General features: G+C 41.2%; 1 protein-coding gene across 2 annotated transcripts in view; it reads right to left on the reverse strand.

The window, feature by feature from the left end:
* LOC126458283 (juvenile hormone acid O-methyltransferase-like) overlaps positions 1 to 24,820 on the reverse strand; it is a 357,276-nt gene that overhangs the window by 189,081 nt on the left and 143,375 nt on the right. The window contains exon 1 of one of the 2 annotated variants that reach the window (XM_050095216.1): positions 1,768 to 1,792. The exons of the other annotated variant lie outside the window; for it this stretch is intronic. The gene's annotated coding sequence lies outside the window, so the exon portion shown is untranslated. Of the gene's footprint in view, positions 1 to 1,767; positions 1,793 to 24,820 lie in introns of those variants that run through there. 2 annotated transcript variants of the gene reach the window in all.

Genomic DNA, 24,820 nt, shown 5'->3' on the forward strand with positions numbered 1-24,820 from the left:
GGAAGAAAAACGTTTTTAGAGAAACCCCCCTCCACATCGGATACAGTTTAATGGGAAGGTGGACGTTAACCGTTTGCCGTTAGAGACGGAATACTAGTCAGTTTCTGGAAGAGGTTTTTAAACAAGGCCGAAGGAAACTGACTACTGCTTCCCAGCTATTTACGCGTTAATGAAATTTATCGTAAATAATATACCTCATTTTTCAAACCAACAGTTCGCTCCATGGGAACAATTTTTAAGTATCTTTACAAAAATTTAAGGTCACCTACTCCGGTCCAGAAAGGTGTCCATTATTAAGAAGCAGACATTAACAATATATTTCCAGCAGCCATAACAAGTTCAGTTTAAGAAGATCCTAAGGGGTTTATTGATGACCCACTCCTTCTATTTCATTCCTGAAGTTCTTACTAGAACCGTTTGATGGACACTTTGTATATATTAATAACATCAAATAACACGAGCTTTTCGTAAAATAAGACTTCTGTACATCTCAAGACCCGTAATGTGATCAGTATAAGTAAGTGTTGTGAACCGATTTTGTCTTAGGTGGTGCACGGTTAGAACAGCCTGAAAATTATAATATACACCACAGTGTACCGTACGAGTACGTTTACATGTTTCGTGACAAGTTGGTTACTAATAGCATACAGATTAGAATACGAGTTGCTGTTTCCCTTTTTCTGTGTATCTCAACGGCGCTGGGTTCATAATCATTTGGAAAACGTCACTGGTGGATGAAACCGGTTTTAGCGTTCAAAAACATAGTTAAACTAATACCGTGGTATGTTTCCAATTGTTTACAAAATGTGGATACCATAGAAACTCATGTTAAAATGTAATCCTTAAATGCACATAATTTAACTTCCAATAGTTTTTCCTGTGTTTTTGTATGATATTTTATATAGCAATCGAGACAGATCATCTTTTTATAAATGTGCGATCCAAGACAAATTTTATATTAAAAATCAAGATAAAGTACTCCAGAAGCTTTGATCGTGTCAGGTTTCATAGAAATGTAGTTAACGTCCCTTCGAGGGTTCTAGTCTAAATGTCACCAAGTGTCTGGCCATTCGTTATCTGATGGTGAGAACCTGCATCCGTAAGTGTCAGTTCTAAGTGGCATGTAAGTTGCTCCTACATAGACTAGTATCATTTGTGGTCGTTCCTTGTGACTGTCGGAAGAAAGCTTTTGGTTGTTTCTTTAATGGAATTTAAAATAACTCGACGGGTTAAATGAACAGCGCAGTTCGCTCCAACGTGTACTGAGACCCACTATTTACTTTGGCAAATTTGTTACAAAAACACGATGGCACGTTAGCATTGCGTCCACCAGAAGAAAATTAACATCTGCCTCTCATTTTTTTTCATGTGGCGCTCACACGAGCTTCTAATTGCTGGTGAAGGATACCTGACAAGAAAATATGAAGATTAAACGCTACATAAAAGCACTAAACCTAAGGGAAGGTGTTTTATCACAACTTGGGGAGTTCTGATGCAGTACAATAGCTGTAAGAGAACACTATATCATTAGGCTGGTGACAGAAATGCAAGCGACTACAAATCTATGTAGCCAAGACGAACCCATTTCTGTTAATACTATTGGACTTTGTCAGTCAAACTGTTCTGGGTTGTTGGCCGCATTGTCAATACATAAACTGTCCGACGTTTCGGCCACTATTGTAGACGGCCTGTCTCGGGGCTTTATGCTGAGCTACACTGCCTAATGAGAGAGACATTAGATAGGGGACAGCGCGCAAAGCGACTTACACGTGCGAGCCGGGCACCGCGGTGGTCGTCCGCACACTGAGCGCGGGCACGCCGCTGCCAGCACCTGATGACGAGTACGCGGCGCTTCGTCACAACTACCGTCCGTTTCTGATTCGCCTGTTTCCACCAATGGCAAGACGTAATCTAAACACCAGTGACATACGTCTCTACCCACCAATGACGAGGACCCACCAATAACGGACGCCTAACACCCCTTCTGCCCTCAAGCGCCCCATCAAATTACGTAAGGCAGCTTCCTACGCTGCTATATAAGATCTAAAGTCTCTCACATTCAACAGTCTAGCTCAGTACAAAGCCCCGAGGAAGATCGTTTGCAATAGCGGCTGAAAGGTCGGACAGTTTTATATATTTACGATGCTGTCGACAGCGCAATAGAACTTTATTGAGTGTGACAGCAGCCGCAGAAACCTACGCTTACACTATTGAACTCTTTTTTAATTTTTTTATTAAAATTTCCATACGCTACTGAATGCCACTGGCACAAATATTGAGTCTAGACTGTCAGCTCAGCACATTCATAACAGTTAATGTCTCTAGACTAACACGAGAGCCCCTACTCAGTGTACTCGTCACTGTCACATTATGCGCCTGGGGTGAAAAAGCTCAAAGTCAGTCAAGTTAAATTACAAATTAGGCGCATTATTCGAGATTTTTCGAGTGTCGTTCATTCACGACAGTAAAAAGTGCTGTCTGTCCGTTAAATCACTAATAAATCCATTTCCCGATGGTTGCGACTCATGAAAAGTTACGAAGTTCTAACCAGCAATTACTATTTAATAACAAAAAAATGGTTCAAATGGCTCTGAGCACTATGGGACTTAACACCTATGGTCATCAGTCCCCTAGAACTTAGAACTACTTAAACCTAACTAACCTAAGGACAGCACACAACACCCAGCCATCACGAGGCAGAGAAAATCCCTGACCCCGCCGGGAATCGAACCCGGGAACCCGGGCGTGGGAAGCGAGAACGCTACCGCACGACCACGAGATGCGGGCATTTAATAACAGCGCAAGTTCTCATAACCGGTGGGAGGAACGTTAAACCCGTTAAAGATTTTCGTAGATTGAATTAGGACACTTAAAAATTTACAGGCGCTGAGAGCACACACATCTAAGACAGTGTGTCAGCCGGGAATGTGCCGTTGAGTGGCCACGCGAACCGACATGGATCCTACACAGTTCGTGGTCGCAAACTGGAATTTCCACTGCATTTTTTTTTTTAATTACGCAAAGGGTAGAGCCCGTCTACGCCCTCAATGACGTGGTGACCATCTCTTAAAATCTACTGTCACCTCCATATTTGTCAGTTACTAACCGAGTACTTCATGGAATGTGGGGCTGGGCAAGATTATCCACTAATACGGTCGCATCGAGGAGATAGATGGTGGATGAAAAGCGAGCGAAGGGCAGTGTTTTCAAGGGCAGAGGGAAAAAATGTGCAAGGCAAGCGTCAAGAGTCTGCGATTGTCTGGTAGGATAATAAGAGCAGTAGCGAGCTGCTTGCTATCTGTGACAGAACATATGAGGATAGGGTGGCCTTTAGTTTTGGGTATCGTGTAATGCCCGGCACCGTTGTCATAGCTCAGGTCGCCGTAAAGAATGTTCGAGAAGGGGCACCTGCGAGGTATCCTGGGCCAGCTGCAGCGTCTGGCTCTGTGACAGGCCAAGACTGTCATATAAGTGGTCGAATGCTCGTAAATCGATGACGGTGTAAGGGCTGTGGTTGGGTTTTATTTTGTTTTAGTGTGCAGATCAGCTCCCCTGCGTTGCCGCTTGGTCGGCTTGTTAACACCTGGCGGTGCCAGTTAATTTTGCTGTACTGCAGGGATTCACCAGTGTTTGTCATGTTTATGTGTTAGTGTTATCCATAGGCAGTTAAATGCCCCCAAGTAGTAGTGTTCCACTGCAGCCTCTGGTCGGCCTCATATAGTCGCGAGCTGTACTTTCCGTAACGACTAGTCGTTGCATTCCAAATTTTATACCCTTACACAATCTGATCAAACAAGCCAGACAGCTATTAGTGGACACTAATACGGGCTGTGTCCACTATTCGCCCTTATGGCGGCTTGAACTCCGTTGGAGACTCTTTCACTGAGGTGTCTGAATGTCTGCGGAGAAGTGGCAGTCGATTATTCCTCAAGATCGGGAAACCGGAAAAGTTTGTTAGACGCTGGCGTGTGGGGCGAAGCCGATGTTCAAACTCACCCCAGAGATGTTCCATTGTGCTCAGGTCAGGACCCACGGGGAACCAGCCGATTGCCAGGAATATTATTGTACACAAACCACTGCATGATAGATGCTACTTCATTACAGGTTGCATTGGCTTGCTGATCGAACACATAGTGCTGTCAAAAGAGCTGTAAAATTGGTTCATATCGTTCCGCATTTAGCATTGACTTAGGCGCAATTAGCAGAACACGCCCTAACCACGAGGAACAGCCCCATACGATCACAACACTTCCTCCAAACTTAAATATTCGCATTACACATGATGGCAGGAAATTTTCTCTGGGCGTTTCCAAACCCAAACCTTTCCGTCGGACTGCCACAGGGTATAGCGTGAGTCATTGCTTCGAGTCACTCATTTAGCGTAAACTGCAATCCGTCCATCCCAAGAGGTGCCCAGCATTGACTACACGAATTTGTGGTTCATGAGGACCCGCGAGGTTATTTTAACCCATTCCTTTTTAACTCCCTACGCACAGTCATTGTGCTAGGTGGACTGTTACTAGCACTTTGTAATTCAGGAGTGATTCCTTCCTCCGATTTCATGTAGTTTTTTACAACCACTCAAGGTAATGCTTCTCCGTTAGTACATGAGGCATGCATGATCTTAGTTTGGCTGTAAATGTTGCATCGCGTTTCCAGTTCTCAGTTGCAGTACCAGCAGTCCGCAGTCGACATCCAGTGTCACTGAGTTCTCGTGTCTGATCCATTCTGCAGTTATTGATCGTCTACTGACAACACAATACTCACCACCTGCATTTATACTGGTGGTGGGGGGTGGGGGTACGCTTCTCGTGACATTTGGTGATCAACTCCACATCACATATAGGTCTCCATATACTTCTGATCAAATAAAGTTACTTATGCAGATGCATGTTTTCGAGCTGATTAAATGAACCATTGCTGGATGCTGTGCGTTGAATAATTCCTTCCTATCTAACCATTAATTGACTACTATAATATCGCAATTTCAGTAACTAAACATCAAGGCCTACAATTCATAGTTCCCAATAAAAGGAGCACATCACCCTTATGTAAAGTTAGCTGCTATCTCCGCTGGTACTATCCGCTTTCCAGTACTTTCAAAACAACTTCAATCATCGCCGATTTTGATATTCAACACATTCGCCCTAGCAATAGCAATGCATTTTCAGTAACGGCTATTACCAGTTTCGGGAGGGGGATACTTATGCCAACAAAAAAAAAAAAAAATTAAAAATTCATTAACTGCTGTTGACTCATATTAACAACATAGTTTTTATAAGGGTACTGATGTAAAACTACGTTGTAGAACTTTTTAGCACATACTTAGCAAAATCAATGCCCTTTTTAATGTGTACAACTATTGGTGGGGGGTTATTTTATGACCTCGACAAAAAATTTTAAAAATATAGATTTCATTAATTATAGTTGACTTTTATTCACAACATACTCTTTAAAGAGATATTAATTTGTGCATATGGTCGTGAAGCTGAAAATCCTGAATATGACATTCATTGTGAAACATTACATCTACTACTACGCCAGTTTTTGGGTCACGTTTAACTGAAGGATTTAAAACAAATACGGAATCTGGTATATGGGTTCATTATGAACGATAAATATTTAAAGCAAATTTTTAGAATATAAATTACCTGACTACATTGCAGTGTTTTCAAAACATAGATACAAATTACCGCCTCCAACCTCCATGGTACAGCGAAGGTTAATCGACAAGAATTAACGAAATACATGACAAAAAATGTAGATTGATTAGATTTGTTTTAATCTGGAAAGCAGACCAACCGTGGTCTCTGCCTCCCGTTCCCAAAACCGAAACTGAATTTATTGTGTGGTGTCTCTCCTTGTCACTCCCGTAAAGCCAGCCAGCGCCCTTAAACACACTATTATGAATTCCTTCATAGGGAACAGCGAAAGTGGTTGCTGGACAGGGTAGTGTAGCAGCTAAACCCCTCCCCCTTCCCCCCTGTTCTTCACACTTGCCATTTGGCGGCTTCTGTGAAGTTTGGAAAGAAGTGTGAGATGAGGTATGGGAGATGAGGTACTGGCGAAAGTAAAACTGTGAAGACTGGTCGTGAGTTGTGCTTGGGTAGATTAGTAGGTAGAGCATTTGCCTGCGAAAGGCAAATAAACTGGGTTCCAGTCGCAATGAGGTGCACGGTTTTAATCAGCAGGGAAGTTTCGTATCAGTGTACACTCTGCTGCAGAGTGAAAATCCATCTGGAAACATTCCCCCAGGTCTGTCAGTCTAACGTCTAATACAACATGTCCTTCACTTCTTAAAATATGTGTTAGATTTCAGCCATAAACGAGAAAAACGGTAAATGTCGGCTCCACTTCCTACAGTCAGCAATGACAGAAACACAGCTTTTCGCCCTGCGTCACACTTCTTACATTTAGTTTCAAAATTTGACGCGTTAGAGGTACGATTCAGAGTCATTTTGATGACCCATTACATTTCTTTAATGGTTACTCTATCCGTTTTTTTTAATAATTACCCATTCCTTTTTTGGAAAAAAAGGACAGTGATCAATTCTGAATTTGTAAATGGCTACCCTCACCATTTCTTTAAGCAGTGTCCTACACTGAGAGGCAAATATATCATTTTATGTAAAATATCTTATACCATTTTATGTAAATATCTTTGACATTCATGGAAATTATGAACATAATACCAATTATCACATCATTTTAATATTACGTTGATCAAATACAGACATATGTATGTACATGCAAATATCAATGACTGCCATGAAAATAATGGAAGTTGACGCCATTTTTACAGATAGTTTTGATATCACATTGCTTAAAAATAGAGGTACGTATGTGTACAGAATTACATTAGACCCTCTCCGAATTAATGCATATCTTGACTTTGGTACCTATTCAAGTTCCTTAGTGCATAGCTTCGAACTTGCCGGCATTTTAATACATTTTACTGTCTCATTGTAATACTACCCTGTGACTGCCTGGAGAGGAGGAGGGGAGATGGTACGAAACACAGTTGTGCTAGTTCTACCATCTTTAATTAATTTTTTAACGCTAGCACAAGTGGTTCGGCTATTTTGGGTTATAATTGGCTTTAGAGGAGATAAGGAGGCTTAATGATAAGATTGCCACTCCATGTAGGCAGCCCGCTCTAACACTTGCATTTTTTTAGTGCCAAATGGCCTCTATCTTGGAGTGTGACTTCAGTGGTATCACACACTTCCACATCGTATTTAAGTGCAAAGTGGGCTAGTATGCCCATAGATGCGAGGATTGGAACTTAAATAGTGACAACTACTTATTCACAACCGATACAAAAGAGTTAGATGTTTACACCTGTTACTGTCCTTCAAAGTAGTCACAAGCGTTGTGTAGAACCCGTTGCCAGCGATGTGGAAGGCGTAGTACACCGTTAGCAGCGCCTGTTCTGTTGATGGTGCAAATGGAACGGTCTAAAGTTATGGTTATTCTAGTGTACGCCTGCGATGGTGTTATCCTAACGCTTCACGTTCCTCCACGGCAGACCGTCAATGCACAGTATTACTGTTCGTTTTTGGAGCATCACCTGCGACCAGCTTTGCGAAAGAAGCGGCGACACTTTCTGTGCAACCCTCGCATCTATGCGGGCGCATACAGCGCAAGCTGTGGCTGCTGTGTTCGGTCTATGGGACTGGGAAGTACTGTACCATCCACAATACTCCCCGGACTTAAGTCCTTGTGACTTTGACTTGATTCCGAAAATGATGGAACCACTTCGTGGCATTCGCTTCAGAACTGTTCCAGAGATTCGACAGGCAGTAGACCACTCCATTCGCACCATCAACAGAACAGGCTCTGCTAACGGTATACTACGCCTTCCACATTGCTGGCAACTGGTTCTATACAATGCTGGTGACTACTTTGAAGGACAGTAACAGGTACAAACATGTAACTCTTTGGTATCGGTTGTCAATAAATAATTGTCACTATTTAAGTTCCAACCCTCGTATTATACTTATGGTTAGCTGGCTTTATAAACTTATGTATTTTACTAATTTTTTAAATTTCACTTTGGAAATTATCATACAATTTTATTCCCTAACAGAAAATGCTGTTTTAAGGTTTTAAGTTTTTCTTTTTTGTTTTTTTTGTTTTTTGTAATTACGAAGTGGCTTTCGTCTTCTGGTGATTTAAAGAACTAATAGTGAAATATTTATAAATTGGCTGAACACTTCATAAAAAGTGGCCTTAATTCAGCATACATATTTGTTGCTCAATAAAGTTTTAATTTGTCCTACATCAGGTGCAACTGCCACAAAAAGATCGTTACATGGGATGTTGATCGAACTAACTGACTATGGCATCGGGAATATTATACTCGTATTTGTTATACTGTAATACATTCAGACAATTGAGTTAGGTAGGATACTTAACGACAGAAGGAGTGGACATATGGCTGCAGCTTGTTTCACACTACCGTCTACGTGTAAGTCGTTGCTGAGCCGTGCGGACCCCGGCTTATGCGTTGCTTTAAAACTTGGCTGTTACTCTGTGTTTGGTTTCCCGAGGTTATTGCGGTTATGCCGTGGTTCTTCCTCTTTTTACGTGTGGCAGCAGCGGTGTGTATCGATATTTGCACCGTATACCATCTTCTGTCTGGTGTTTATAGTTCCGGCTTGGCGGAGTGCAGCCAGTCCGTCAGTTGGAGCGGATCAGCAAGCAAGTCTCCGCGTGGCGCAGTCGGCCGGACCCGCTGGCGGTCTCTGTGCAGTGTCGGAGCGTGTGGGGGCTGTTCCGAGTGCTAGGAGGTTCGTGGCTCACCGACCCAGCACATGAAAGTTGAGTGGTGATTTAATTACCGAAGCCACGTCTGTTCACGTTGTCCCCTTGGTTGGTGGTTCGCTGTTGGTGGTATTCCTGGGAGCAACAATGAGTGTTCGAGTTGGAGAAGATTTAGCCGCCGTGTGGTGGAATTAACTATATTTGTCGGTTTGAAATTCAAGTGCACCAGCGGAATTTTCTGCCTTGTGGCCGTTAGCATTCCGGTTACCTGCCCAAGTCGCTGACGTAAATTCAGGCAGTGTCCTTTCCTCACGTGTTGTCACTGTCCAACATGGTGTGTAGTTTTTGACAGCTTAATGTATTTTTGGTTGTGGGCGGCTATGTCTGTAACTTTTTGGCTTAGGAATACTCGTATACTGGTCGGTCGTTAGCAAGTGGTCTTGTCGGTGGGTCCCTGACTTTCTCTTGGTTGTGTTATCGGCGGATCGAGTATAGTTGGGCCGACTTCTTGTCTCACCTAAGCGAATTTTACGATTTCAAGGGCAGACCGAGCCTCCTGGAAACTTATGAGCACCGTTGCCTATACTGCCTTTCGTGTTTTCGTTTAAGTGTGTATTTTTAATGGTTCATAGCAGATGGTTGGAAATCGTATGCTTGTAATTGTGTTTTTAAAATCAAAGGCCTTCAGCAGTTTTAAAGTAAGTTTTTCTAAATTGGGCAAGTCTTACATTGTCTGAAGATAAAGCTTGGGCCTTTTGCCTGTTGTTGAAAATTTACTATATTGTTTTAAAGCATCGGCCATCAGCCGCTTTAAGTTTTAAGGATCTTACTTATCAAGTATCACCCTTTGGAAGATAAAGCTGTGGGCTTTCTGCCTGTTGAGAATTTATTGTAGTGTGATGTTCTTAAAATGATGGGCCTTCAGCCGCTTTAAAATTTTCGATTCTTACTTATCAAGTCTTATATCACTTGGGCTTAAATACTACTTAAGATTAAAGCCTGGAGCCTTCTGTCTCAAAAAAAATTTTTATAGTTGTATTTAATTCATGGGCCTTCAGCCGTTTTAGAATTAAAGGCTTTTTCTGTCGACAGTCAAGCTTAGAAGTTGCGCTGTAATGTTTGGATAACTACATAAAGTGTTATGTTTGGAGAGTAACTTACAGCCGCTCATTCTGGCTCCCTTCCACAGTTCCTACTACTTGTCCTGTCCTGCGGGTTTAGCAGGACGTCTCAGCTGCTTTCAGGCATTTTATTCAGGTCATTGCAACTGCATTTGTAAGACCCTTAAGATGCTAGAATATGAGCAGTAGGGTACTCAGGCTCCCAGGACACTTTTGATATCAAATTGATATGTAAATTTATTCAGTTGATCAATTATTACTCCCACACCCACCCCTATAACAGTCCCACCACCCACTACCACCTATACCCCCACCCCAAATCCACCACATCCCCAGGTGACATAACGTGTTTTCCTCAGCCTGCACATTGCTCCCCAACGCCTCCCCCTCACCCATTCCCATTGGTGGGAACTGCAAATATGATGGCAATTTCGAATTATGGCGAGAATATCGAAATTTGGTGGAAATTTGTTTTTCCCACCGCTACCCTGACATCCCACCTCTCCCCCACCCCACAAAGAAAGTGGTCTGAAATTCAAAATGATGTTGCTATTTCCAGGACTCGAACTCTGGTCCTTTTGGACAGAAAACACAAGTGCACCCACAACACAAGGAAACTGTCCAGATGCAGGAGAGGAAGGTTCGGTTAGTGTCTTTTATTTATTTTGGTTGGGAAATTAAACTACAGATTGGTCTTAATTACATAATTAATCGTAGAGATCAGTCCTAATTACACAACTATATGCATAGCACTACGTAAGTAATGCAGAAAATAGCAATAGGACTCAAAAATTTCCATACAACTGATGTTATCTCTCTGGGAAAGGATTTCACAATACCACTCAACAGAGAGGAGTTTAATAAGTGTATTACTTGTAAGCTTGCAGCTGAGGACTGTATCTATCGCTGTTTGGCGTCAGAGTTCGCTACAGATGCCTGCTCGACAATCACATTACAGCCCAGGTAATCGAAGCCAATACATGCCACTGCCGCTGATGGAAAACGCTTCACTGTTTTAATTACACAGTGAATTGGTCGTGAAAAGAAAAACCAGCACTCATAATCAATGGGGAAAAATGTAGTTCCTAAAGATGGCAGAGGGGTGGCAGTTGAACATGCATTTTCCTCATAGTACAGCTAAGAAGTAGCAAAATTATAGGCACTCCCACCTCCCGTAATTCACTCCCCTACCTCCCTCACCCCTCCTTCCGCCTTTGCGGGGTGGGGTGGGGGGGGGGGGGGCGGGGACACAAGTGCTTTCAAATACTCAACTGCTACAGTGTGCCATCTGTGGCAAACTGCCATTCTCCTTGGCCGCTGGCTGCACCCAGCCTTGAGGTGATGGTCTAGGCATCGCCCCTTCGCAAACATAAAAGGATGTAAAGCCAACTAAACAGTATGAGATAACTCAGGACCATCCCAATTACAAACTGTTTGTTCATCTAAAATGTAGCTGCACTGCACTGCCCCTCACACTGCTCCTTCTGTTGTGGGGCAGCTGCCCTGGTGACCTCACACACAGAAGGCCCTTCCCAGAAAGTGGCTACCTTTCTGAACGTGAAAACGCTTCACTGTAACAATAGTATTTAATGTCAAGGCACTTCTTGTATGCGAGCATCTTTTAAAAAGGAAAACACACTCAATATAGTTTTTACGTTTGCTGCAGGATACAATGCGCATCTTATTATTTTGCGGCACCTAACGAAGTGAAAAAAAACTACAGCACCGCCATCGATCATAGATGACCAAACTGCTGAGGCCTATACATGTGCACCCTGCATAAAACTGAGGGAAAAATACTTCCACTATGTTGCTGCGATAACTACTGATTACCGCAGAATGTTCTAATTGTATCGAAATCATCAATGGAGTAAAGAAAAAGCGAGAATTTTAACTCCAAAGAAAATACATTTGTGTTAAGCAATGTTTTTCAGCTTGCTCGACAAATTACACAACCTGAGAGCCTCACGTTCAAATCAGTGTCTCTAAAAAAAAAAAAAAAAAAAAAAAAAAAAAAAAAAAAAACTTATGTGTGTGTGTATTACAAACATTTCAGACACGTGAAATAACATTACAGAATACAGCCCTTCGCTCCATTGGCTCCACGTCAGAGAAAACACAATCATTTTACATTCGACAATAACAAGTTATAATTGAAGAGTACAGTGCTCTTTTGTACACTATGACAGGACCCGTTTTGCCAGTGTAATGTTATATCACACTGGCGTTTAGAAACAATTCATGAGAGTCTATATTGTAGTAGAAACTCCAATAAGATTTTACTGTGTCTATCTCTTCCGATACATCGAAAGTATATACTGTCTGCATGCTTACATGTGACATTTTTACTCCATAACTGCACTCTACTGACCTGTCTGTAAAGATTCTGTCATAGAGTAACTATCATTTGCAATAGCAGCTGATTTTTGCGTTCTAGTTTTATCAGCAATTTGATCATGTCAACTTGTTTCACACAACATACTCACATGTCGGGAAAAACACTATCATTTCGATGTTCTACAGCGAGCTATAATTAAGGTGGTGTCTACTTTATAATTAGAGATTATGGAATGGAATAACATAGGACTTGTGGTAAGACGTATTTTTAAACACACAGTCGCGATGATAATAATAAAAACAGTTGTGATTCCATGAGAATAGATACAGTGGAGTTCTGTTGGTTTCATGAGCAAAATTGGTGTAGTTTTGAGAGACCGATATGCATGCAAACTTTAATCAGTTATACCACTCCTTATAATAGAACCTCCTATAAGATTTTACCATATCTCTCTGTCTCCTGATGTATCAAAAAACAAATATCATCTTTGTGTTGACACCAAGCACATTACATATATACGTATCACTCCACTGGAGCTGGTGGGCAGTGGTCGAAGTCTCTTGCGCAGATCTGCACAAAGTTTTTTAACTATACCAGAGGAAGACCATATGCAACAGACTATCAATCACGAGAGAGGGTTCCTCTGTTATTCCTTCATAAGCAATTTAGTATATTGTTTTGTGTTTTTTGTTGTTGTAACAGTTCCAAGCAGTATGCAATTACAGCTTTGTGCACTGCCACTTCTTCTGTTATGTCCTAAAGGTCTGTGTCACGTGCTAAACTGACATCATTACGTTTCAATCCATTGGATCTTACAGAAAGCTGAACACCACATGGTGTAACTATGCAGCTACCACCACATACAGGTTGGTAGAAATAAAATGCACAGGTGATGTTACCCAATGACAAACGTCGGGAATACATGGCAACATGTTAAAACTGGAAGAGCTTGCGGGATTGTAGAACATTTGCAACAGCTATCAGAAGGTGGTACCCTGTACAGTTAATCTCATCTTCCACAGTAATGGGATAGTGGATGCCTCAGCGTTCTGTTTCGAAGAGCATTGTTCCCTCATTTTTCAGTCATGTACATGATTACTGTTCTGTTGTTGACCCTCGCTGGAAGGTGTTTTCACAGTACATGTGAGGCACTAATAATAAAAAAGGTCCTGTTATCTTATTGGTGAAAAAAAAACATCTGAAGGGTATTGTAGCATATAGAAATAGGATTAGTCTGCAGAATTGAGGAACGCATCCAAATAACTGGGAAGGTGATGAACCCAACGTTTAATACTACGCTCCACACTGACAAGTAGCAGATATCCAGTGTTCCGCCAAGGCTCTTTCCATCTCAACCATTTTTTTTAATCGTGTCAGAAGCATCGTACATAAAATCAGAATTATTAACACATTCATATCAAATATATAACAAATACAAAAAGAGTATAAAAGTATACAGATATATAAAAATGGTTCAAATGGCTCTGAGCACTATGGGACTTAACATCTGTGATCATCAGTCCCATAGAACTTAGAACTACTTAAACCTAACTAACTTAAGGACATCACACACATCCAGGCCCGAGGCAGGATTCGAACCTGCGACCGTAGCAGCCGCGCGGTTCCGGACTGCGCGCCTAGAACCGCTAGACCACCGCGGCCGGAAGATATATAAGCAGGGTCAAGTAGTTTTTTATTTTATGAAGTCTTGGACCAGAACCTGGCCACGTCCTGCGCTTCCGGGGTGGCATTCATCAAATCCTTCATGGTGCAGATGCTTGGGCACAGCACACACTGCGTGAGGTGGATGGTGGTTTGAGTGCGTCCACAGTCACACAGCGCCGGTTCATTTGAGAGGCCCCATTTGCGCATATCCTCTTTGGATCGTGTAACACCAGAGCGCAGCCTATTAAGAGATTTCCATGTCGTCCATCCCTCCATATGGCCGGGAGGGAGTACTTCGTTTGGGACTAACCATTCCCCAAGGTGCGCGTTTTCTTCTCGCCACATTGCCAGCCTCACTTGCTGCGGTGTCCCGACGATGTTTTCTACTGTGTGCAGGAAGCTTTTTCTAGATTTTAGTCGACAGCGGGCTGGCTGGTGTTTGTATAGCGGGTGGGCAGGTGAGGTCAACGCCTTTGCCTTTTCCTTCCTGCCCGCTACTTTCCTTCTAATACCTGGTGGGGCCACGCCTGCCAGGCAGTACAATTTATCAGTCGGGGTTGGTCTCAGACAGCTTGTGATGATGCGGCAGCATTCATTAAGCGGTATGTCCACTTGCTTGGCGTGGCTAGAATTGTACCACATTGGGTACGCGCACTCCGCTGTTGAATAGCACAAAGCAAGATCTGTGTTTCTCACTATTCCAGGCTGTGCCCCCCATGTAGTGCCCGTTAGTTTGCGCACAATGTTGTTTCTCGCGGCTACTTTATGTTTAGTGTTCATGCAGTGCTTTTTATAGGTGAGTGCTCTATCCAAGGTGACGCCTAAGTATTTTGGTGTTTCGCAATGTTTCAGGGGCACTCCTTCCCAGTTAAGTTGTAGTCTTCTTGCAGATTGTCTGTTCTTTAGGTGGAAGGCGCAGGTTTGGGTTTTCCCTGAGTTGGGTTTGAGGTGGTTCCCCTTATAGTACGTGGCAAGTTGTTAGGGGGCTTCTGACAGATTCTGTTCAACAGTTTCAAAGCTGTCTGCTTGAGCGGTAATGGTGCAATCATCTGCATGCATGAAGCTTTCGGTGCTTTGGGGGAGGGGCTGATCATTAGTATATATATTAAAATGTGTTGGGGCCAGTACGCTTCCTTGGGGGAATCTCAACCAAATGGTGTCATTCAATAACATGTGGCAATGAAAAGCTTATCAGTGAATGGATTGGGCTGTCAAAAGTTGTTCAATATGGGATGATGTACTCTAATAGACACTGCAGTTGACGGTGTTCAAATTTTTGCAGTTTCACCAGTCGTTCGGTAATTTCAATGCCAGCCAGTGATACAGCACAATGCTTCCCAGTTTCTGTACCATCACTAAATCACCCCTCCAATACTTTGTTTGTACCATTTACCAGAATGTGAATGCAGATAGACGACTGTCCAGTACGTCCACTCGGTCATATACACCGCATACTAGATTGCGAAAACAAATAGATGACTGTACAGTATGTCCATTCAGTCACATACACCAGACTATGCCACTTGTTCCACAGTTTCGACGCCACACAGTAGAATGATTACCAGATTCTGTATCATCGCTAAATCACCCGTCCACTACAATGCAAGTACCGTATACTGAATTGTGACTGCAAATAAATGACTGTGCTGTACATTCATTCGGTCATATACACCAAAGTATATTAGACAGTGTTCCATTCCGATGCAGTTAGGTTATCTATATATTCTACCACATCGATCATAGTGCAGAATTTATGGTTACGACTGGTCATCTTTCCCTGTATGATGTGTGTCACAGAGTTTTCCCGCATTTGTAGGATAAAATTGGAGATTGGCAGGTCCCTCCCACATTTTCCTTGACGAATCCTCCCTGCAACACTGTCGCCAATTTAATTAATTTATTTTTTATTTATTTACACATCAAATTCCGTAGGACCAAATTGAAAAACAAATCTCCAACCTCATGGAACGTGTCAGTTCATGAAATTACAACTTAAAGTAATAACAGATGAAAATAAATGTTCATGAACCCGAAAAACGTCAGTCCATAAGTTTAAGTAAATGCAATCAACAATACAATAAGAAGCAGTTTAATTTTTCAAGGAACTCCTCGACAGAAGAAGTGCCCCATGAGGAAACTCTTCAGTTTCGATTTGAAAGAGCGTGGATTACTGCTAAGATTTTTTAATTCGAGTGGTAGCTTATTGAAAATGGATGCAGCAGTATATTGCACACCTTTTTGCACAAGAGTTAAGGAAATTCGATCCAAATGCAGGTTTAATTTTTGCCGAGTATTAACTGAGTGAAAACTGCTTATTCTTGGGAATAAGCTAATATTGATAACAAGAAATGACAGTAAGGAATATATATATATTAAGAGGTGTATGTTAAAATACCCAGACTCGTTGACAGGGGTCGACAAGAGATTAGTGAACTTTGCATGGGGGCTTAATTAAATATGATTGAAAATACTTTTTATTTTTCGTAGCTGTATGTCCGATTACGCTGTTTCGTAAACGGTTGGTCCTGACTAGTATTATTACGCTATCTGACTGCAAAGAACAGCAACAAAGAATGAAAGAAAATTTTCGTTAACACAATTAATTAATTAAGTCCCCAGCAACTATAAAACCTACAAAACCAAGGCACAAGTATAACTGTTCTGTGTGTAGAAGTATGACTCAACGCACGTCTGGCACGGTTCTTCTTCAACAAGACAAGAATTTTTAAATACCAATTTTACTGACGTGATAAAAGAAAATTAGCCACGTGCATGGGGGCTTAATTAAATATAATGCAAATATTTTTGGTAGCTGTATGTCCGATTACGCTGTTTCGTAAACGGTTGGCCCTGACTAGTATTATTACGCTATCTGACTGCAAAGAACAACAACAAAGAATGAAAGAAAATTTTCGTTAACACAATTAATTAATTAAGTCCCCAGCAACTATAAAACCTACAAAACCAAGGCACAATATAACTGTTCTGTGTGTGGAAGTATGACTCAACGCACATCTGGCACGGTTCTTCTTCAACAAGACAAGAATTTTTAAATACCAATTTTACTGACGTGATAAAAGAAAATTAGAAATACTATAATTGCGCAAGGAAATCAGAATTAAACTCTAATACAAGAACACACGCCAGATGCTTTGTTGACTGAATCTGTAATGACGCATTATTTAGGACACTGAAATAATGAGAAAAAAAGAAACGGAATTTGTTACCTCACTTATACTGATGAAAATCACTCTAATCCTTACAATATAACTCACACCGACTCTCTACTATCACATCTCAACCAGAACTCTCCAATATCACATCTCAGCAAGCACTGCCTACAAACACTCTCTGCTACGAGTACTTAACAAGTACTGACTACCACGAGACCTCGACAGGCACTGACTACTACGAGCTCTCGACAAGCACTGACTTCTACGAGTTCTCTCCAAGCACTGTGGAGGCGGCTTAATAATACTCTTTGGCGCAATCTCTGGCGCAGTGGCTCAGTGTAGCCACCTTTCAACTTACTCCTCTTATTGCCTGAACCGCTCGTTTCTGAGCCAAAAATATCCTTTTAAATATAATACCATATGACATAAGCGAATGAAAATAAGCGAAGTAAACTAAATTTCGTGTCGAATGATCACTCAGTTATGATACCGTTGGAATAGTGAAAGTGGCAGTATTAAGTCTTTGAACAAGATCTTGAACGTGGACTTTGCACGACAGCTTACTATCTATATGAAACCTAGAAATTTGAACTGTTCATTTTCACTTATCATATGCTGGTTCCGTGAAATTAAAACGTCAGATTTTGTTGAATTGTGTGTTAGAAACTTTAAAAACAGAGTCTTACTGTGATTAAGCATTAGTTTATTTTCTACAAGCCATGAACTTACGTCATGTACTGCACTATTTGAAACCGGGCCAATGTTGCACACAACATCCCTTACTACCAAGCTAGTGTCATCAGCAAACAGAAAAATTTTTGAGTTACGTGTAATACTAGAGGGCATATCATTTATATAAATAAGGAACAGGTGTGGCCTCAACACTGATCCCTGGGGCATCCCCCACTTGACAGAACCCCACTTAGACCCCACATCACAGCTGTTATCAACATTGCGAATAGTGACCTTTTTCTGCCTGTTGCTAAAGTAAGATGTGAACCCGTTGTGAGCTGCTTCCCGTATTCCGTAATGGTCCAATTTCTGGAACAATATTTTGTGATCAACACGATCAAATGCCTTAGTAAAATCAACAAATATCCTTACATAAAAGCCTTTTCAATAACTTTTGCAAACACTGATGGCATAAAAAATGATTGAAATGGCTCTGAACACTATGGCACTTAACATCTGAGGTCATCAGTCCCCTAGAATTTAGAACTACTTAAACCTAACTAACCTAAGGCCATCACACACAACCACGCCCGAGGCAGGATTCAAACCTGTGACCGTAGCGGTCGCGCGGTTCCAGACTGAAGCCCCTAGAACCGCTCGGCCACACCGGCCGGCACTGATGGCATAGAAATTGATTTAAAATTATCTGCATTATTCCTTTCTACCTTTTTATAAAGCGGATTTACTACTGAGTACTTTAATCGCTCAGGAAACTGACCAGTCCTAAAGGAAAAATTACAAATATGGCTAAATACAGGGCTAACATGTGCAGCACAGTACTTTAATATTCTGCTAGACACTCCATGATAACCATGAGAGTCCTTAGTCTTCAGTGATTTAATTACTGACTCAATCTCCCTCGTGTCTATATCACAGAGGAGTATTTCAGACATCAATCTCGGAAAGGCATTTGCCAAGAAAGTTATATCATTTCCTGTATAAACTAAATTTTTATTTAATTCACCAGCAATGCTCAGAAAAGATTGTTAGATACTATACATGTATCTGATTTATCAGTAACAGAAATATTTTTATTGCGAACTGACTTTATATCGTCGACCTTGTGCTACTGACCAGACACCTCCTTCACAACTGACCCATAGTTTTAATTTTATCCTGTGAATCTGCAGTCTCGTGAAAAACAGGGCGAGCTGTGTCTGTAACTGCCATACAGTAAAGACTGTTCCGCATCTGTCTTACCCACGGCATCCATCCAAATGTACACGATGTCTCCACGTCTCGTGAAAAACAGGGCGAGCTGTGTCTGTAACTGCCATACAGTAAAGACTGTTCCGCATCTGTCTTACCCACGGCATCCATCCAAATGTACACGATGTTTCCAGATCAGTGCATATCGAGGAGGGTAGCACCTCTTATCGGTGTGTAGTAGACCTGGGAGTGTTTCAATCATATAACGGATGGTTAAGAATAAACGTGTGGTTTATACACGATGGAGCTCCAGACAGACGGAGTTTGAAACATTTCATGTATGTCAACTGTGCTATCAATTCTGAAGTATTATTACACTGTCTAGAGTCACTGCCAGGAAGGTACCAGCATGAGAGAAATGATTACAGGGCATAAACACGCATTTCTGTAGCTACAACGTTCTGCACCTAAAAATGCTATATTGTTAAAGCCATATGGTTTCTGAAGTATTAATCATGTGGAATGCAACGCTCTTAACACTCCAATGCACGATATATTTGTGTGACATCGGACAGTTACTCTGCAAGTTTCCTACCCCAATCACTAATTCGACAAACTTTAAAATGATAAAACTACTTCCTTTTGCACTACTCTGGTGACCTAGGAAGGCATCGTCAGTGTATAACCACTGCTCGAGCAGCTTAAAAACCAACTAGAGCGAAGACAGGACACTTCTGTCTGTCTCTTATGAAATTAATGGTTTTTATATGTCTTTTTAAGGTGAGTTGGAACACCCTATTCCGACAACGTAAAATTTAATGACTTGGCTTCAATGTATTTCCGGAACCCCTGTTGTCATTGACATGAAACTTTTACAGGACATTAAACTGTATGTTCTGAGTTTACTGAACTACAATAATTTCATTTCAGTCACTGCTTTCGGAAATACAATTTTTTAATTACACAGTTAAAATTTTGTGTACTTTTTTGTACGTTATCCTAAATAATTTTAGTTGTACATAACATTATGTTCTTCTGTTAGTTCAGTAGACTCAGTATATATATATATATATATATATATATATATATATATATATATATATATATATATATATATATATATTATTACTCCCTAAAATTTGAATGCTCTATTCGAAGTGATTTTTGAGATTAAGTGAAAAATACAACAGAAAACCTAAATTCTCATGAACGGCTTCTGAAGTTTCGAAAGACTGTAATTCACTTAATATTTGCTAATATTTTATTTTTAGTCACTCAGAAGCATCCTGCACCATAGTGTGTATCATACTCTTGATCGTTTTCGAAGTTTTTTCTTCTTTTTTTCTTTCTGGACTCCTTAGTGGCCAAGTGTGCTGCATACTCTGCCTTATCAATGCAAACCTTGTCCACTTTTCAGGTTGTCTGATGCAGTTTCCTCCAGCATTAATTCGCACATGCTGTAGCACTTTCACCCTACCAATGTTGACATCAATAAACGCAATAACAACATCACTGAGCCCCCACTTTAGTGTCTTCATTCCAACAAAATCGTTTTTTGGTAAGGGAGTCCATATAAGTTTATTGAACGACTCATTGGAATTTTGAGTCTCACCATGCAGACACTTCAGTAATCCAGGATTTTCCAGGTCTCTGTAAATAAGTTTTATGATATCCATGACTGCTGCTGGGATGGAATGATAATGGCTGTATGAACTGTTTCAGTAGTGGGCATTGCGGTTATTGCACCATGAATCTGGTCCTGGAGGACAAAGGTGGCGTACTTGTTTTTCATTCCCTTTACTCGAAAATCTATTACCATGAAACCCAAGTTTCTTAAAAACACTTCATTTTGGCGTCATACTATACTTTTTGAGAGATTTACCAATATATTCGTCACTTTTCCTCTTAAAAACGTTAGCACTTCGACGTACAACGCGTGTTTATACTACGAAACGACACGATACTGTTTTTGACAGTGCTACCAATGAAACACATAATTTAACCTTTATAACACAGAAATCCACAGCTTTCAACACAAAAAATACCGGTTTTATTAGGTCTTGAAGTAATGCACGTAAAAATTTTAACACCATCGGTGTAGATTATATATATAAAAAAAATTCTTCGCATGTAAGTTTATAAGTCTGAGATATAAATAATCATTTCATTCGGAAAATTGTAAATTTTATAATGAGATAAAAATCCTAAAATATAAAAAAAAATCCGTTCTGAGTCGGCAACATATGTACCCTCAATGAGATTTGCCGATTCAGTTGCGCTTATTATTAGTATTAGTATCTGCTTTAATGGATACAGCTATGTCTCACTAGGAAACAGAGTGAGAGAAAACCGACTTGAATATTTTCGATAGCTGATACATTGAGCTACAACCCACGCCCTGCTACACGAAACTGCACACAAAGAAGTCGTAACATCTTACAAGGGAGTAAGCACCACTAACAGCAGCCAAAGGAAATGTAACTGTCTTATTGCTGTTTATTGTAACATTACCACAGCTCTGGTACCATTCCTCTTGCACAAAGAAGACCTGGTCTGACGTTAGGTAGTTTTGCTCGTGTGGGATAATGCAGAAATTTCGTCGTAACTCCACATATCTTGAGTACAGCCTTCTCACACTACTGAAGGTGGTATTCGCGGCTTCAGCCCACTCTCCTACAGAACACTCTAGGGAATGGGTTAAGTCTGATAAACGCATTGATTCTTATTCTTAATATTTAAGGAATAACATTGGTTGTGAGAACCAACTATAGTTCAGTAATATCTAGATTTGACAGCATGTGTGAGAACACAGCTACGGATTGTTGTTTCATGTTTTCCGTATGTATATGGTCATATTGCTGGCATACCCATGCGTTGTTTGATTTTTTTACGAGATTATGTATGAGTTTTATACACCAACCTACTAAAAAATCCTAAGAATTCCCCCCTTACCAATGATCTACGTGCACGCATTTTTGGATAAAAAGTTCATGAAAAGTATAGTAACACTCGCCTCGTACCTAAATGAGAGTCAACGAATGGTATAGATTGGAAACTCGTAGTCTGCGAACAAATAAGTGTACTGCAATGAAACATCAGAGAGCTTTCCTGCAGACTCATGTAGGGATGCACTTTGTGGAAACTCAAAGTCTGACAAAGCTCTACACATTCATCTGACCCTCCCTCTGCCGTGTAGGGATATGCAACAGGAAGCTGACATGTGTACAGAATTCTTTTCTGCTGCTGCTCTCATATCTTTTCCCATAAATATATGCTCTTATTTCTTACCAGACGAGCTTCGCTACCTGTTTTTACTCCTTCCACCGTTGATACGTCTCGACAACCATGTCAGGACTTCTACAAACTGCAGACTTCGTGTTTTATCCTAGTAATATGTTATCCGTTAGCGGACAGTGTGTCAACTGTATTGAGTATCCAGGAATGTGAGAATTTCCCCTCCTCGTACCTACATAGTACACTCCCCTGGCAGCGTAATTTATATACAAACAGCAAGTTACGTTTTTGTACTGCAACCATCCACCGCTGACAGCTCTCCATGCATGCGTGCATGATAACAGCTGCGGAGTATCGGTTTCAGCAGCATGTACGTTATTTTAGATACTGCTACAGCCCCGCAAATAGCGAAAAACTCTTTGTCAAACGATTCTATTTCATTCTGCTAATGAGCATAACATCTTCGATGCAAATTATATTACCAACATTTCGTAACAATATTGTCTATGTTCTCCAGTAATAACCAAGGCATCCTTCTACGCCTACCACAGCTCTTACAGATGCACGATGAAGGCACTTTACCAACCAAATTTCGCTATTTTGTGTGCTATATGTCCGCTGGATGGTTGGAGCGTCCTTCGTGAGTATTATGTTCAAGATAGAACAGAACATTAGTCGAATGGTGTAGTATAGCTCTGTACTCGAATGCGGCCACTCACTACCAAATATTCTACAGAAGCTATGCATTACCTTTATTTTCTGTATGTCTGTGTCCATGTGTTTGTTGCAGATGACTCCAATAAACCCGACCCGGTCTTCCCGCTGGTGGATCCACCACGCATTATATCCAGTTGTGTCAAGGGGATTAATCGCAAACCACTGTGTCTGGGACAGAGTTCGAAGTGGATCCACCAGCGAGAGGACAAGGTAAGATTTATGGCAGCTATCCATGACACTCGCATAGACATAGACATACAGAAAAATAAGCACATGCATTGCATCTGTAGAATATGTGATTGTGCGTGACTGGATGCATTGAAGAATGGTGCGATACTATACCGTGTGACTTATGTGCTATTCTATCTTGTACTTAGGAGCAATACTCACGAAAGGAATGTCGCCCTCCGTAAAACTGATACCTCGCATGCAAAATACCTGAACTGGAATGATCATGTGCCTTCACTGTAGATCCCTAAGAGTATAAAAGGAGGAGTGATAGGCGCGGCAGGATGCCTTGGTTTGTTGTTAATACTGGAGATTACAGACAATATTTTTAAGAAATATCGGTAATACAACTTGAATCGAAGATGTTATGATCTTTAGCACGATGAACTAAAATATGCTTACATCTCCGACAGAATCGTTTTGCAAAGATACAAGAAACTATCACCTTCGATTGCGGTAATGAAACCAACATTTACCTAGTTTTCAGCCCAAATAATTGAGCCTTCTTCAGAAGATATATCTGAATCTATAATATGTCTAAGAGGTCATGGTCTAGAAATAAAACTAAAACAGCCTGAATAGACATAGTCACATTTTAAAAATGTGGAAACTATGGCGTGCGCCTCGTCTGCATGGACGCCGTGCGGCGCGCCTCGGGAGTTCACGTGAAACTAAGTAGGACTAGATAACAAGCTGCAATTAACATGGCCCAGCATGTTGATTTGCAGCGCGTTATCTGGTCCTACTTAGTTTCACGTGAGCTCCCGAGGCCCACCGCACGGCGTCCATGCAGACGAGGCGCACGCCAGAGCTCAAGTTAAGTCTTGGTGTTGACTTAGTACTTATGTACCGCATTTTTAAAATGTGACTACGCCTATTCAGACTCTTTTAGTTTTATTTCTGTACCATTCCCTGTTAAACAAATTATAGATTCAGGTATACCTCTGAAGAAGGGTCAATTATTTGGGGTGAAACCTAGATAAAGGTTGGTTTCATTACCACAATCGAAGCTGATAATTGCTTACATATTAGATTATAACGATTGCTGACTGTGCTGCAATGTTGAAAGTACAAACAGTTTTGCAAAGAGTTTTTCGCTATTTGCGGGGCTTGTTGTTGGCCCGCCAAGTACATCACCCAAACAGATGACTATTATCACGTAGCCTATGGCTATTGTGGACCAAAGAAATGCACAGAGAAAACGGCTGAGGTTGTGAACTTTAACAATTTAAAGAAAATAACAGATAGAATAAAGATTTACAATAAGTATCAGAGAGTGAAAGTGACCAACTACACAAAGCGTTCCCCTATGCACAGCATTATACCTGACGATGTACTTGAGTTAGAGTGTAGAGCCAGAGAAACTGGTTCACCTGCTTAATGTCAGGGAGGATCCCCGCGAGCACGCAGAAGTGCCGCAACACGACGTGGCATGGACTCGACCAGTGTCTGAAGTAGTGGTGGAGGGAACTGACACCATGAATCTTGCAGGGCTGCCCATAAATACGTAACAGTACGAGAGGGTGGAGATCTCTTCTGAACAGCACGTGGGAAGACATCCCATATACGCTCAATAATGTTGGTGTTTGGGGAGTTCGGTGGCCAGTGGAAGTGTTTAAATTCAGAAGAGTGTTCCTAGAGCCACTCTGTAGCAATTCTGGACGTATGGGGTGTCGCATTGTGCTACTGGAATTGCC

Source organism: Schistocerca serialis, chromosome 2, assembly GCF_023864345.2.
Source record: "Schistocerca serialis cubense isolate TAMUIC-IGC-003099 chromosome 2, iqSchSeri2.2, whole genome shotgun sequence".
Classification (NCBI taxonomy): domain Eukaryota; kingdom Metazoa; phylum Arthropoda; class Insecta; order Orthoptera; family Acrididae; genus Schistocerca; species Schistocerca serialis.